Source organism: Adiantum capillus-veneris, chromosome 1, assembly GCF_014529385.1.
Source record: "Adiantum capillus-veneris isolate H3 chromosome 1, ASM1452938v2, whole genome shotgun sequence".
NCBI lineage: Eukaryota > Viridiplantae > Streptophyta > Polypodiopsida > Polypodiales > Pteridaceae > Adiantum > Adiantum capillus-veneris.
Window position 1 is genome coordinate 140,674,022 of NC_140931.1, and position 16,447 is coordinate 140,690,468.

Consider the following 16,447-nt stretch of genomic DNA (forward strand, 5'->3'; position numbering starts at 1 on the left):
TTGCAAGAGAGAGAGTTTAGAGAACATGACAACAATCGAGGACCAGATTTAAGTGGAGCCGGTCCCCCCTCCAATAGGCATTTGTATTATAGTTTCTCCCATCAAGAGAGACTTGGTACAATACAATCTTTGTGTTCCTTATGATCTAGGTGATGCAATGAAGATGGAAAGCTTCATGCATCACGAGCATAACATAAAATTTGTGAAAAACTCCAAAGTTGGTGGAGGTTTCACAGTTAGAATGTCCTCTTCAAGCTCTATCTACTAATATATAGCACACCATGAGATTCCTCATATTTTAGAAGATTCTTTTTTTGATTCACCTACGATGTGACAACTCTGTCATAATCTAAGTGAATCAAAAAAGTAATCTTCTAAAATATGAGGAATCTCATGGCGTGCTATATATCAGTAGATAGAGCTTGAAGAGGACATTCTAATTGCCAAACCTCCGCCGCCAACTTTGGAGTTTGTTTGCAAAAAATTATCCATGTGCCCATTTTGGTAGAGAGAGGTAAAGTCAAACCCCTTAAAGGGCCCCTTTGTGAGTCCAAATTTCACCTAATGAAAGTTCTACCCATCGCTTTTGTCGCATTTTCAAGGTTTCTTGGGTGAAAATCCACTTTAAGCTCTTATGGTCGGTTATGAGTCAAAACTTCCTTCCCAATAAGTAGTGTCTCCACAGCTTCAAAGCATGAATGACTCCCAATAGTTCAAGGTCATGGGTGGAGTAGTTCTTTTCATGAACCTTAAGCTTACATGAGGTGAAAGCTATTGGTCTGCCTTCTTGAACTAATACTCCTCCGACTACTATTCCACTAGCATCCGTGACGACTTCAAAGGCTTGGTTGAAATCTAGTAGCTTTAGGCACAGTGCTGTAGTCATATGGTTTCTTGGGTGAAGATCCATTTTAAGCTCTTATGGTTGGTTATGAGCCAAACCAATAAGTAGTGTCTCCACAACTTCAAAGCATGAATGACTCCCAATAGTTCAAGGTCATGGGTGGAGTAGTTCTTTTCATGAACCTTAAGCTTACGTGAGGTGAAAGCTATTGGTCTGCCTTCTTGAACTAATACTCCTCCGACTACTATTCCACTAGCATCAGTGGTGACGACTTCAAAGGCTTGGTTGAAATCTAGTAGCTTTAGGTACAGTGCTGTAGTCATATACTTCTTAAGTTGGTCAAACCTTTCTTGGTGTAGTGGCTCCCATCTTATTTTTACTTTTCTCAAAAGGTCGGCCAAGGGTGAAGCAATCACTGCATAATCCTTTATAAAGATTCTATACCATCCTCTGATTTCCAAGAATCCTCTAAGCTCACTTGCATTTGATGGCTAAGGCCATTCAACAATGTCTTGAACCTTAATAGGGTCCACTGAGATTCCTTCATGCAAAACAATAAATCCCAAATTTCATTGGAGTGAAAAATGAACACTTGCTCATCTTTGCATATAGCTTGTGTTCTCAAAGAATATCCAACACCTTTCTTAGGTGGTCTTCATGTTCTTCTTCATCCTTTGAGTAGATTGGAATATCATCAAAGTTATATAGGTACGGCCTAAAAATATCCTACATCAATCTATTGAATGTATCAATCTATAGGTACGGCCTAAAAATATCCTACATCAATCTATTGAATGTATATGGAGCATTAGTCAAACTAAATGACATTACTATAAACTCAAAATATCCATATCCGGTGTTGAAAATTGACTTTGTAATATCTGATTCCTTTATGCTAATTTGATAACAACCAGATCTCAGATCTATCTTTGAGAAGAACGTGGAACCATGTAGCATGTCCAGCAGTTTATTGATGCGAGGGAAAGGATAGTTGTTCTTAATTGTTACGCGATTTAGTCCTTTGTAATCAATGCAAAGTTGTAAAGTCCCATCTTTCTTCTTCTAAAAGAGTACTAGAGATCCCCAAATTGATTTACTCGATCTAATAATTCCCTGCTCTATAAGTTGAAGAAGTTGTCCCTTCAATTCAATGGCCTTTGGCTCGCCATTCTCACTTCCTAAAAGAATCTCTATCTCATGATCAATCTCTTGATTCAAAGGAAGAGAGGTGAGATCTTCAAGAAAAACATCTGAATATTCATGAATCCAAGAGAGTTTTGTAACACTTGATTTTGGATCGATCTTGTTCAGCTTGACCGAAATTTTTTTTGTCCAGCCCTCATATACCTTTGAGTAGACAATAGGCTTTAACTAATTGAATCTGTGAAATCCCATTCTTTTCGTGTACTTCAACTTGATTAGCATGAATATCTCTAAAGCTCAAACTACCTAGGCCATAATGTATGCTAAAACGATTCCTAGATAACCAATCCATCCCAAGAATTCCATCATACATCCCAACTGGTAGGGTTCTAAAGAAAGCTAAATTAGCATGTCCTCCTAGTTCAAAGTCAAGGGTTCCCATAGAATATCGTGATACCATGGTTTTTCCATTAGCCAATTCTAATGTCATGGGTTTAGCTTGTTTTTTATTCAGGTTAAACTTTCGCGAGCATTTTGAGGATAGAAAACAATGAGTACTACCACAATCGATGAGGAGGTTAAAAGGTTTACCTTGATGGGTGGCTGGTGTTTGAATAGCAACAAATTGTCTTTGAGTCCCAGAGTTGTCAATAGCTGCATAAATTGTTTCTCTTTCTTCTTCTTCATAAAGGGTAGGCTCTCCTACGACTGCATGTGTATGGGCATTCCTACCTTGACCTCTTCCAAAAGCTCTGGCTGCTCTTCCTTTCCCATTACCTTGTCCACTATTATGTCCAAAAGGGCGGTGTCTTTGATCTACTTCAGCTGTTGTTGCTGTTGTATTAGTCAGACGTGGACATCTTTTTTGATAATGTTGCAACTCTCCACATTCAAAGCATTGAACATCCAATCATGAAGGATTTTGAGCATTGGCATCATAAGCTCTTTGTGGTTGTCCATTATTATAAGGAAGCCTTATTGGAAGTCTGGCACCATTAAGACTTTGATTTTGTTTGACTCTCCTTATATTCCCTTGCTCCTTCATTAAGGGCTTAGCTCGTAGTAAAGCATCTTGCATAGTAGTAAGTTTCATGGCTTCTAATCGTGAGATGATTCGTTCTCTTAAACCTTGACAGAATTGGGTTACCTAGTGCTTTATGGTAGTTGGCGGAGCATAGCACCTAAGCCTTACAAACTTTGAGTAATAATCTTCCAAGAATAAGCTGTATTGTTTCAAGCAAAAGAACTCATTCATCTTCACTTTGTGGGCAAGAGGTAAGTATCTTTCCTTCACTGTTTGTTTAATCTCCCTCCAGCTCTGGGAGTTCTCCAATACTCTCATGTCGTGACAATGTTGTTTCCACCAGAACTTTGCTTCATCGGAGAGGCAAAACATCCCTAGCATTGCTTGGTTTGCAGGTGTGGTCTTTGTAGCCGAGAAGTTATTATCCATAGCTTCGATCCATACTTTTACATCCTTCTCAACTTTTGTTTGAGCAATAACCTCTTCTCCTGAATCTCCGTATAGATAGCATCATTCTTAGGGTTTTCCATTATAGGAGTGATTTGAGGGTTCTCCTGAGTGTACGTATGTATTAAAATTAATATTCATAATAACTCAAAACACTAAGGTATTTTTTAGACTTAGACTTCTACAGTCCACTAAAGGTTCAACCACATGACTTTACCAATCATGAATTATCTAGCCTATTAAAACTTAACCATATAACTTAATTAGTCATAACTTTTTTCAATCACATGACTTAACCAATCACCACTTATTCAATCTATTAAGACTCAATCAAATGACTTAACGAGTCAAACAATTCTAATGAAGCAAAACATTACTATTCATAAATTCATCAAAAAGCCATATAGGGGTCTACAAAAGATCTCTCCGTGAAAATATATAATAGGGTTTCAACCATAGCTATAATACACATCAACTGACATGTTGTAAAACTTTAGTGGTTGATGAAATGGGTGTAAGAAGCAAAACACAAGAGGAAGCTTGGGGTAGCCAACAAAAACTTTTTCCTAAAAGGTTGGTCGAGTGTGATTGTCAATGGCAACTCAATTGGCAGGGATAAATGATGTCACTTTGTCATAAATCTATCGATTACGAATTGTGACTCCATGAGGGACCATGATAGTCAATGGTGCTTCGTAAAATTGAAAGTGTGGAACCAACTTCAAGTCTTTAGCCCACTTGATTCGATGTAGGTCAATCTCCAACTGTTTAATGTGACATGCTCGAATAGAAAAGGTTGTTCCACAAACCCAACGACTTGCATATAACCATGTATTTCGTGGGTCAAAATTGATGTGAGGTGCAAAAAACTTGTCAAGAATGCGGAACACATTCCCTCAAAGTCCAAATATTGGTGATTGGCAAGCAGTGTGATATATTGCCTTAAAGATAGTTAAACAATTGGTTTCCATAAATTTGGGCTACAAAATAGATAGGATAACCGTGTCAAGAAAAGTATTCATGGAATCAAGCCCAAGAATAGTGCAGATGGTTAAGAAACCAAACTTTAAACCTAAAGCTCTGATACCAATTGTGAGGTCCCCAATTCTGGAAGATTGGGGTGACTTGATAGAGGGCCTTCCTTTATTCTCAAATTCCGTTGATGACACCCTACCCCGTTTCCACAAAGTAGAGATAGTTACCATATACATGTGGTAGTGATGTGTATGAACACACTTAGGACTGCCGGGGTATTTTTTCCCTCTTTAGGAGGTTTTTTCTCTCGTGCATTGTATATACGCCCATTAATTCTAGGGCTAACTATCTTTCCATTGCACATATGTAATATACTCTCTGTTGTGTGCCTTGAGCTTCCTTTGTCTTCTCCAAGATGTGTGTGTGTTTTCTTACAACCCTAATTCCAACAATTGATATCAAAGCAGGTTGCATCCTCCCGGGCTTAGTCACGAGCAGCTCCAGCACATGCCTGCTCACTTTCTCCAATTTCAGTGAGATTTGGCGAGCGTTCGTAGGTCAACAAAAAAATTAAGCAAGCTCGTAGAGCTTAGTCTGCTCAGATTTCTAATTCAGACTCATTTCGGCCTCCGTTTCCACTACAGGCAGTGCTACACAGGCTATTTTGTCATTTTGTGCAAAATTTTTGTCAGTGCTATTTTCTACATAATAGGTCCCTTACAGTCTTCTACGGTTTGTGCTATTTAGCACGTGTTATTACCGCTTTGTTTCTCCTCTTTTTGGGCAGTTTTCACATCAGGTGCAGGCATTCACAATGGCCGATAACAACACAGATGTGTTCAAGATGTTTGCTATTGAGGACAAATGGATGGGGACAATTACCCTATGTGGGCATACATGATGCAACATGTTCTTGTGTCAGTGTGAGTTTGGAATATTGTGCAAGGCAATGATGTACGTCCTAGTTCTGAGGATGTAGGTGATGTTGAGGATGTTGCTGGTCTTGCTGCAAGGATTGCTGCTGTTAGAGTTGTTTTACCTACGACAGACCAAGATCGTTGGGATGTAAAGGATGCACAGGCTCATGCGTTGATTGAATTTTTTGTAAATCGCACCATTAATCCTCACATTTGATTAACAAAATCTGCAAAACAAGCTTGGGATATTCTCCATGGTCTTTATGCAAGCTGGAATGAGGCAAAAGTTGCATTGCTGCGTAAAGAGTTGGAGTCGAAGATTATGCATGAGAAAGATGATATGGACACTTTCCTTGCCGGTGTTAAGGATATCAATGAGCAACTTATGTTTGCAAGTGTTCATTTCAGACAGCTTCCTTGTGTATACTGTTCTTGATGCCTTACCAAATTCTTACCTAACTTTTGCTAGTACTTGGAGACTTATGACCCAAGGAAATCCTAAAGTTGTCAAGTTTGATGCATTATGCACATTGCTCTTGCAAGAGTCACTTTCCTTAAAAAACAGGACTAGACAACGTGCAGTTAAACAGGCTTTTATTGCTACTCAAAGAAAGGGTCATAACAGCAATGCAGCCACTTCTTATGGTTCTTATGCGAGTGGAAAATCACATGTTCCTAATGATTCTGCTGACAACAATTCATCTAGATCTGGTGATAAGGGAAAAAAAAAGATGTGTTGCCATTATTGTAAAGTTAATGATCACTTGATCAAGCAATTTCCTAAGTTGAAGGCCAAAGAGGCTAAGAAGGAAGAGGGTGGTTCCACTGCAAATGCTGGTTCCACTACAAATGCAACCATTGTTGAGTCTTCTATGAAAGGAGATTGTGATGCCGATGTTGATGCAGAATGGGCTTTAAGTGCAAAGTGTACTTACAATCCTGATGTCCATGATGCATGCATGTTAGTTGTTGCAGATTCACATGTGTGGTATTTTGACAGTGGCGCTACAAAGCACATTACCTCACATCATGAATTGTTCACCTCTCTCGAGTCTGTCCCTCATGGGAATTTAGTCACTTGTGCCAACAATGCCTCTTATCCAATTCAGGGAGTTGGAAAGATTGTGCTTATTGCTACAAATGGTAGTTCTTTTACACTTGTTGATGCACTTTATGTACCTGGGATCAAGAAGAATATTTTTTCTGTATCTGCACTTGCTAGAATTTGACTTGTAGTCAAATTTATGGATGACAGATGTACAGTTCATGATCTCAGTTTTGCTGATGAATTGTTGCATCTGGCCTTTTGTGTTGTTGGCTGTATAAGCTCACTTTGTATGAATACTGTGGACAAAATTTTGCAAATGCAGTTGCAGATTCAAGGGCTATTTCAGATGCAAAATTGTGGCATGCACGTTTTGGGCATTTGAATTTTGCCAGTTTGCTACGTTTGCAGAAATCTGACATGGTTGCTTCTTTGCCACATCTTGAAGCACCTGTCAAACATGTTTGTGATGGCTATATTTTGGATAAAATGTAGCGTTCTAAGTTTCCAAAGGATGGTTCAGTTAGGGCCACATGCAGGTTGCAGCTTGTGCATAGTGATGTTTGTGGGCCCATGCAAACTCTATCCTTGGAAAATTAACTTTATTGATGATTACTCTAGGCATCCATGGGTATTTTTTCTTAAAGCAAAGTCCGAATTTTTTATGTGCTTCAAACAATTTTTGGCTATGGCTGAAAATGTCTCAAAATGTTCTATGGACACCCTCCGTTCCGATCAAGAGGGGAGTATATGTCTCATGAATTTAATGCATTTCTGGCTAGCCGTGGGATAAAATACCAATGTACAGTGCCTTATACGCCTCAGCAAAATGGTGTTGTTGAGAGGAAAAACAGGTCACTTACGGAAATGACATGATGTATGGTCAAAAGTCAAGCTTTGCCGCATTCTTTTTGGCTTCAGGCCATCATGTGTGCCACTTATGTATTGAACAGGTGTCCTACAAAAGCTTTGTAGTCTATTACTCCATATGAAGCATGGCATGATAGAAAGCCTTCTATTGAACACATGCATGTTTTTGGATGTTTGGCATGTGCTTTGGTGCCATAAAAACAACACAAAAAATTGGATGATAAGGCTGTCAAATGTATTTTTGTTGGTTATAGTGCTAAAAGCAAAGGTTACAGGTTGTATCATCCCCAAACAAAGCATATTTTGGTTTCAAGGGATGTTGTGTTTGTGGAAGATTCTGTTCAACCCTTGTTGTCATGTACTAGAGACAGTAATGTAAGCTCATAGGACATTTATGACACTTTGTTGCAAATGTACAGCCTATTGGGGTTTCAAAAAATATTACAGATTAGCCTATTACTGATGTAGATGTACATGATGTACTTGATGAGGAAAGGGCTGAAAATGAGCAGGCTAAAGGTATGCCAAAATGGTTGGTGCATACATTGCGTGACAGTAAATTGGATGCATTTTTGTCTAGTCGTACTCGTTCAGGTTCTCACCATGCATCTTATACATCAGATTGTTATGCTTTGACTGTGTCTAGCCTACATGATGTTGAGAACCTCTGTCTTTTGATGAAGCACAAAATTCAAAAAATTGCATGGCTGCCATGCAATCAGAATATGATGCACTTATAGAAAATGACACATGGATTTATGTGATTTTCCGCCTGGAAAAAAGGCCATTGGTACAAAGTGGGTTTACAAGTTGAAATGCAAGCCGGATGGTGAGGTTGATCGCCATAAGGCTCGACTTGTTGCAAAAGGCTATTTGCAGCAAAAAGGCATAGATTATGAAGAAACTTTTGCTCCCACTTGTTGTATGACTACTGTTCATTTTGTATGTGCATTGGTAGCTTATTTTGATTGGGATATACATCAATCACACATTGTTTTTCTTTCTTGAATGGTGACATATTTGAGGAAGTCTATGGAACGCAGCCTCGCGGTTTTGTCAAGAAAGAACAAGAGGATAAGGTGTGCAAATGTAACAAATCTTTGTATGGGTTGAAGCAATCTCCTCATGCTTGGTATGAGAAGGCTGACACTCATTTGATCAAACGAGGCTTTCATAACAGTCCAACAAAAAGCACATTCTATGTCAAGCGTGAGGGCGATGTATTTCTCATTGTTGTTCTTTACGTGGATAATTTGCTGATCACTGGTCCCAATGAGGCACATATTGCTAAATTTAAGACTGATTTAAATGCTACTTTCAAGATGAAAGATTTGGGGAAGTTGCGTCATTACTTGGGCATACAGTTTAAGCAGTGTGATGGTGGTATTGCTTTGTCAAAAAATTTACATAGTGACATTGCTATGTAAGTTTGGACTTGAGGATTGCAAAACTATTGCCACTTCCATGGAAACAGGTTTGAAGTTGAGTCTACATGATGTTGGTGATCCTGCTGATGTCACTCTTTATCAAATTGATATTGCCTGCCTCATTTATGTATGTAACACAGGGCTAGATATTCAGTTTGCAGTCTCACAAGTCGGCAGATTTATGCATAGCCCAGGGTCTAAGCATTGGCAAGCTATCAAGAGAATTTTTTGCTACTTGAGTGGCACTTTACATCTTGGCTTGTTTTATCCCCATGGGGAATCATTGCCGCCAGACTTACATGCTTGTTTCAAAAGTCGATCGGTTAGAACACGTTCACAAAAAACTCAATTCAAAACTGAATTTTGAGTAAAATTTGGCCAGTATGTGTGCTCAATTTCGAAAAAAGTGTAATTCGGTGGAATCTTTAGAAGATACGTTTCACTCTCTCTCTCTCTTTTTATTTTGCGACGTGCCCACGTGTCTAAGTCTGCATCAACCCTCTGTCCCTCGTGCGCCTGTACGCGTGTTTCGCACGCAGTACACTTTCCATATTTGGTTTGCAGCCTGCGTGAGGGGTCAAGGGATGTTGATGGGTGTGGGGCGAGTGTCTCTGCAGGGCAAAGAAGAGGCTTGTGACGTCCCCCCCCCCCCCCCCCTCTCTCTCTCTCTCTCTCTCTCTCCCCCTGTGTGTGTGTGTGTGTGTGTGTGTGTGTGTGTGTGTGTGTGTGTGTGTGTGTGTGTGTGTGTGTGTGTGTGTGTGTCTGAAGGAGTGGTGAGCTGGTCTTTAGTCCGGGGAGGCAGGGAGTGAGGAAGGTGGAGTCGGGAGGCAAGTCCAGACACAAAATAGGCATGACCAAGGTGAGGGGATGGGAGCAGGATCGTTGTGGGGCGCTGCAGAGCAGGAGTCTGACGTGGATTTTTTTTTGTGTAGGGGGTGGGGAGGATATTCGGGCGGCATCTAATAAAGATCTGAATTTCTTTACCAGTGAGCCAGTATAGTCTAGTAAATTAGTGGCCATTAGGACATTGTTCACGCACAGAGATTGCAAATCGGGGTTGTGATTAGCAGATTTTGGTAAAAATTGGCAAAACTCAAGTCGTAAGTCTCGCCAAAGTTTAGAATTTGAAATAGAATCAGGGAAAGCCCTTAGGAACCAGGACTTAACTTTCTCAGCCAAGAGAATCAATATTCTAGCCGAGTTTTGGATAGTGCTCCCACAATTCAGTCAAGGAACGCCAGAGGCTAGAAGTTATCGTGCAAGCTAGAACTTGGCGAGTGCAAGCAATTGCATTGTAGATTAGGCTATTACGAGCACAAATTTTCATCATTTCAAAGATTGCAATCAATCCTGACGCATTCAAGCTAGGGTTTACCCAACTCTTTTAACTTTAAAGTGCAGTCAGCTGCCAAAATAGCTTTGGCAAAAGCAGTTTTGTCAAGCCGAAGCAAGAGAAATTTGACAGTGCAAAATAGCATCTGCTAGGAGATAGTTTCTACGGACTGATCCAACATGGATTCAAATCAAACCGAAAGTTCAAGCGTACCACAGCTAGCCAGTAGCAGTGGCAGCACTAGCACAAATGCAACAGAGAAGATTTTACAGTTATATGGCTACAATGGGGATAAAGTCTTATATGCAGGTTCAGGAGGCCATAGATACCTAATGAGCAACAAGAGCAACATAAGAGCCAAGATATTATTGATCATAGTAAAGCCAGATTTAGAGAACTCCCACATGTTTACAAATTTTAGTGGATCCAAGTATTGCAAGCTCAAAGATGAAGTGCAGAAAATAGACCCCAATGTTTATCCAAAAATCTGCACAAGCCAGCAAACCATAAAATTGGTGCATATGCAATCAAGGTCATTGTACATGGATTATAGTGGTTGGATGTACAGTCGAGAGCCAAAAATGGAAGATCCAATAGATCAACCAATAGAAGCCAGTCTAATTGGAGAACCAAGTCAAAGACAATAATAAGGTTTAAACAGAGCATTCTATAGCTTGATGCTCAGTGTTTTGAAGGAGAATGGTGATAACTTGGCAAGTATAGAAGCAGAAACTCCTTTGCAAGAGCTTGACATGACAAAACCAAATGAAATACCACCAGTCATGGTGTATTGCTCAGATTATGGAAGAAAAGGTGGACATGTTCCAGAGGATTTTCCAAGAAATCCAGATAATAGGAACACAATAAATACAAAGCAAAGCATGGAACAAATTGGAAATGCAAATCCCGTTGTAAGTACATCTAACTCATCATTTTTGGTGCAATCATATGTTCATGCTTACCATTAGAAGCACTACAAGTTCAAAATCAACATAAAGATGCACAAACACCTGAAAAGCCTAAAATTAATCCTTTGAACAACAAATTCCTACCTGAATTTGGTCAAAGTGTTCAGTTATCACACTGAAGGTCAAAAAGAGTGTTAGGTTTGCAAGTGATTCTGCATCCACTACCACTAGTATGCAATCATTCACGAGTCTAAGGGAGAGATCAAAGCAAATGTTGCTAGCTTTGTATGGTACTCATAGTTCATATGCACACTATGTAGACCAAAAAGGACAACTGTACAAAAAGGATCAACCAATGTTTGAACAGCCCACATACCAGCTCATAGAGGTGCTTCCAGTGATAGATCAAGAAGGATGATTCATTTCAAAGTATAGAATCTATTATAACCCATCCTCTCTAAAGCTAAATGACATTACCCGAGTGAACCCACAAATTTGTTCATAGCCAAATTCTACTCCATCGAAGATCAAGCTTTGATGTTGTTACCAAACAAGCATATATTTTGACCAAAATAGCCGTAGATATAGATGAGAGTCTAAGATCTATGATGTCTTGGGTCCTGAAACCACAAAAGCTCATATCATAGGAGACCCATGGGATAGACAATATCAAGGAAAAAATAATTCTATCTACAGCTTAAATTGGGGAATTATTTGTCATGTTTCACAAAGGTACATAAAAAATTATGTAGAAGGTTTACAGATTCCAAACAACAATAGTGCTACCCACAATGTGCCTTCACAATCTCAAAAGGTGAGATCAAATCAAAGTCAAACACTCTTGAGCCCAGCTCATGGAGAAAACTTTAGTGATCACCCTAGGAAGGGGGAGCTACAGCTCATGTACCGGGAAATGCTACATCAGTTAGAATCCCTAGAACCCCTAGCCAATAGACCCCTTCAAAGCAAAAGCCATTGAAGAATCATGTGGTTGTTGGAAGTTTCTAGTTGACCCAGATTCCATCAAAATCTGATGACAAATGCTTCTATGAAGATCATCAAGGACAAAAGCTTCGATTGATCCCCGCAAATCAAAGTTGAAGCCAGCAAATCCAAAGTGTTCAAGCAATTGCATGTGACCAAGCTCACACATGCATATTGAGATGCAGATGGCAATGAATATTAGCAAGTTCATGACCTTGTACAGACCCCTATGGATGGTAAGATTGAAGTCAAAGATTATTTCAAGATGATGCAAAGCCTCAAGCTACCAGAACAGGTAATCAATAGGTCAAAATCAATGGAAAAAGCTCAAAAAGCTACATAAAGGTCACCGCCAAAATCTCCTCCAAAGAGAGATTCTATCAGAAGCACAGTGGATCTTCTAAGATCAAAATTTACTCATATACATGTAGACAATGCTCAATAGTTGCAAACAAAGGGTGTAGTAGCACCACAAAATGAGCCAACATCATATGAGGTAGGTGATCAAAGCAAGAAAGTTGCCAAAAAGGTTCAACCCAAGGATGCCACCACTGTAAAAGCAGTCAATTCAGACAGAAATCTTGAGAAGATCAAATGCAACATTATGGTGAACACAAAGAAAAGCTATCAAGTGAAGTAAAGCTAGATTTTTAGCTAGAACCTCATGTCTTTTTGCACTTGGAAAAAATGTGTCCAACCACACTTGGAAGATGCTCTTGAGTTCATTAGCATCTCTAGTAACAAACGAGAAAAATGCTAGGTAATCATTTCAACCACCATTGAAATATGTTTAAAAATCATCATAGCCCAATTCCAGGTGATCACATCAAAGGAAAGACAAAGAATGGTCACCCGTGGGATGACATCACAAAGTTCTCAACAAGCACAATAAAAATAGAGACTAATGTCAAAGCAAAGATTATTAAAGATGATTCATCTCCACCCAGTAGAACCTCAAAAGAGCTCAAAGCAAATTAGGCGTCAAGAAGTGCAAATCAAACAAAGCAAACAATAATCACAAATGCTAATGACATGGAAACACAATCAAGACAATAAGTAAGAATGAGGCTGCAAACAACCAAGAAGAAATAGGAAGTTCAAAGGTCAGACACCCATTGCCAAGAAAATCAACACATAGAAGTCCTAATGGAAAACACAATCTCAAGTCACCTTCCATAGAGACCAAACTAGATTAGGATGAGACTATGGCAAAAGAAAAATAGAGATCTTCAATGGAACCATCAATGAGAATAGCTATCATCCTCAGTAGTGCAAATGAGAAAGTGTCAGATGCAATGCTCTATTGGATAAAGAATCAAAGTGCAATATGGTTGCAAATAGTATCCAGAGAATGCTCATCACTCCAGGTAAACATGATAATAAGGCAATGCTAAGTAAGGATGCGAGTTACAAAGAAATGGTTGCTATTCTTAACATCCAAAAGAATGAAGAGCAGGTAAAGTTTCAAGAAAAGTCTTCAAAACACATGCATGCATATGTCATCCTTGCACATCAATGGTTAGACCAACACAAGGCCTACAGAGAAGAAAAAATGCCACTACTCTACTTTCCCAGAGGTAGCAAGCAACAATCACATGTACCATTAATTCAAGATTCAAAGTTGCAAAAGTCACAAGAAGCAAAGAAAAATCTTACAGACAAAGGTAAAGCCAAAGTGGACCTTCCACCGATTAACACAAAATGTGTGACAACATATGCCTCAACGTCCAAAAAACCTCACTGATCAGCTTCTTCTAGCAAGTCAGACTTTCAAAACTTCAAGTCAATTGTTGACCCAATTGAAACCTCTAGGGAGACACCCATAAAAACAAAGATATTTCAGCCCAAATACTCAAGAAAACAAAGGAAATTAAAAAAAGTATTTGTTCATAGTAGTTTAGTCAAAGTGAGTGATCTAGTGTGGATTGAAGACCGAGGATCAGCATAGAAAGACAAACACATGGGATGGATAGCATCACAATGGAGCTTTAAAGAACATGAGTACTATAGAGATAACATATAGCGATAGGTACCAAAACCGCAGGTTAGAGCATATGAAGTGAAATCAAGACCCTCCCAAGAAAGAAGGCCCACAAGGTATCAACCTCAAAAATATCTGAGGATACCTAAGAAGCAGGTCTACAACAAAATGACATCAAATGCTACTCATTCTACCACAACTCTCAAGAGGATACATAACTGAAATAGATTTTGAAAAGTCTTCCTCTTGAACAAGCCTTCTACAAAGGCTATACAAAGATTTGGAAACGAGTTAATCAACGACCAACATCAACTACAACAAAATTGCATGAAGATCTCAAGAGCTCAACAAGACATAGTGCCAAGCAAATCAAGAAGGAACCTATGAAGGTAATGGAGAGACTTGGATTCCTAAGTCTTCCAATGCTCCAAGTCAAAAGTGAGATGAATACAGTCAACCAAGGCCTACATCAACCGCAAAGGCTCCTTCCAATAGGCTTATTAGAGAATCAAACAGACGATGCAGTCTTGACAGTCAAAGAATTACTTGTACATTATAAGCTCTCAAAATTTCATAGTGTCATTTTACTATTTTAGATATCATCTTCTTAGTGGAAAACTTATTCCACTAGACCAAGATATAGAGTCTAACTATGACAACAAACCTTTAGCAATGGAGATCTACTTTTGAGAGAGCCTACTTATTGTGATGGACACAATGTCAAGTACAACTCTTGCACAACTCAGGGTAGATCTTACATATGAAGACCTGCCACCACTGCTACCAAAAGTGTATGCATTCAGTCTCAACAATAGAAAGGTTCTAACTAAATGGTCAAATTTCACTTGTCTTTAATGCCTTAAAGATATATATACTAACACTTTGTTTTTCTCAAATTCCAAGATGCAAGGAGAAAACAACGTTGTGAAAGGAGTCCCTCTCAAAAACACTTCACTTGAATGCTTCAACCAAAACCTAGGTCACATACACTATGCACGCAATGAATTTTACTGCCATTCCATCCAAGATGTACACCCCAAAATGATTAACACAAAGACATTTTGTGCCGCTCAAACATTGTCTCAAAATCGTAACTTTGTATTGTTTCAAACCTTTACACATTGTATTTTTTCATTCAAAATGTGTACAAAGGGGCAATAGTTACTATCCCCTACCTGTGTTTCTACCACTGATCCCTTGTCCTAGTTGCTACCACTACTCCCTTGTCCCCTGTCCCCCCGGTTTCTACCATTGCTCCCATGCCCCTATTGCTACCACTACTCCCCTCCCCTCTCCCCCGGTTGTTGCTCCTTCTCCCTCGGGGGACGCTAGTCTCGGGTGCCCTTTCGTGCCACTCGAATGTCTGGGCCTACTCCATGGCTTCCCATGCATCTTGAACTTGTGAAGCTTCACTCTGTTCTTGCTCTTGCGACTAACGTGTAACCCAATACTCTACTTTTGTGGTGCCCGCATAATATTGATTGATTGCTTCTTGCATGTTTTGAATCTATTTTTGAGTCTGCTCGTACCACCGTGTCATTTTGTTACTGCAGGCCTGTTCAAACTCCTTAGCCCAAGCGCTTTCCTCTCTTGATCGACTATGCATTGAGATTATGATATGTTTAATGGCCATTACAAAAAATTTGCACACATCATAGGGACTGTAGTTATGTAATTCAAGGTCCTGTAGATGCGTGATAATAAGAAACTAAGTAAAGAAGTAACTTCTTTTCATAAATACATTGCAGAGATACAAGCACTAAAACAACACGAGTACTTATGTTTGGTACATCCAAAATCTGGCTAAGAAGGAGCATAGCATTCATACAGATCTGCCAGCTACATCTGAAATCATCAGTTTGAGTGGGCATGCTAACTTGGCACCACCTAGATTTTGTTCTAACCAAATGTACTCTACACAACAAAAAAAAATTCTTGCGGAACTACATACATAAACACTTTCTTCAGTAGGGCACTAGAAATAGACACTACAAGAAAAAGTATAAAGATTATCCTTATGCCTTTACACGCCCATGGAATCTTGTGTTTTTCCCCAAGTTTCCATAGTAGACGACCTTCTGTTCAACACAGAATAACACCAGACTCCAATGTTCACTACACATAAGGAACATCAAAACTATCAAGGATGAGAAATAAGAAGATTGTTGGAACTAGGGTTGCAGGAAAACACACAAAGCTTGGAGAAGACAAAGGAAGCTCAAGGCACACAACAGAGAGTGTTTTACTTAGTGTGAAATGGAAAGATAGATAGACCTAGAAGAATGGGCGTATATACAATGCATGGGGGCAAATACCTCCTAAAGAGGAAAAAATACCCCGACAGCCCTAAGTGTATTCACAAACATCACCACCACATGTATATGGTAAAAAATCTCCCCTAGAGTGATGTGGTGAACGAGAGCTGGCACATGAGTAAAGGAAAGTGCCATGCCCCGAGGACATGATAAGTCCACAAAGGGGAGTAAGCCCAAAGCTTTTTGGAAAGCTTCGAACTTCTCACGAGACAATGCCTTTGTGAAAATATGTGC